General features: G+C 66.8%; 1 long non-coding RNA gene across 1 annotated transcript in view; it reads left to right on the top strand.

Annotated features, from left to right (window-relative positions):
- The first annotated feature begins 54 nt into the window (after window positions 1-54).
- Window positions 55-897, top strand: part of LOC113980168 — a 1045-nt gene continuing 202 nt past the window's right edge. Inside the window, exons 1-3 of the long non-coding RNA XR_003538085.1 lie at window positions 55-89; window positions 410-459; window positions 714-774. This is a non-coding gene — a long non-coding RNA (uncharacterized LOC113980168). The remainder of the gene's footprint in view (window positions 90-409; window positions 460-713; window positions 775-897) is intronic.

Genomic DNA, 897 nt, shown 5'->3' on the forward strand with positions numbered 1-897 from the left:
CCCCCCAGGCCCCAAAAACCCCAGTTATGGGGTCCTCAGACCCCCAGTCCCAAACATGCCTCCAACAAGGAGAAGGAGATGATCACCAGGTGAGACCCCACAGACCCCCCAGGCCCCAAAAACCCCGGTTATGGGACCCCCAGGCCCCAAAAACCCTGGTTATGGGGCCCCTCAGACCCCCAAAACCCTGGTTATGGGACCCCCCAGACCCCAAAAATCCCAGTTATGGGGCCCCTCAGACCCCCAAACCCCCCGTTCTGGGGTGCCCAGACCCCCAATCCCAGGCACCCCCCTGTTCCCCCTCATCTAAGGAGAATCAGGGACCCCCCTGTCCCCTCCTGGGGGGCTTTGGGGACCCCTCCGAGGTTTTGGGGACCCCCTGACCCCCCCACCCCGTGTCCCCCCTCAGCCTCTTCTGCAAACTGGCCGCGCTGGTCCGGCACCGCGTCTCGCTCTTCGGTAACGGGGGGCACTGCGGGGCACTGGGGACACTGGGGGGGCACTGGGGGGACTGGGGGCATTGAGAGGGACTGGGGGGGCACTGGAGGGGCACAGGGATCGCTGGGGCCACTGGGGGGGCACTGAGGACACTGGGGACATTGGGGGGGGCACTGGAAACACTGGGGGGGCACTGGGGGGCACTGGGGACACTGGGAGGGCACTGGGTGGGATGGGGCACCGGTGACCCCCCCGATGTCCCCGTGTCCCCCCAGGCACGGACGCCCCGGCCGTGGTGAACTGTCTGCTCATCCTGGCCCGATCCCTGGACGCCAGGTGGGGACACTGTGTCCCTATGTCCGTGTGTCCCCAATGTCCCTGTGTCCCTCTGTCCATGTCCCCAATGTCCCCCATGTCCCCAATGTCCCTGTGTCCCCAGGACGGTGATGAAGTCAGGCC

This window comes from Neopelma chrysocephalum, unplaced genomic scaffold (genome assembly GCF_003984885.1).
Source record: "Neopelma chrysocephalum unplaced genomic scaffold, ASM398488v2 Primary Assembly neopelma1_92858, whole genome shotgun sequence".
In the NCBI taxonomy this organism is placed as follows: Eukaryota; Metazoa; Chordata; class Aves; order Passeriformes; family Pipridae; genus Neopelma; species Neopelma chrysocephalum.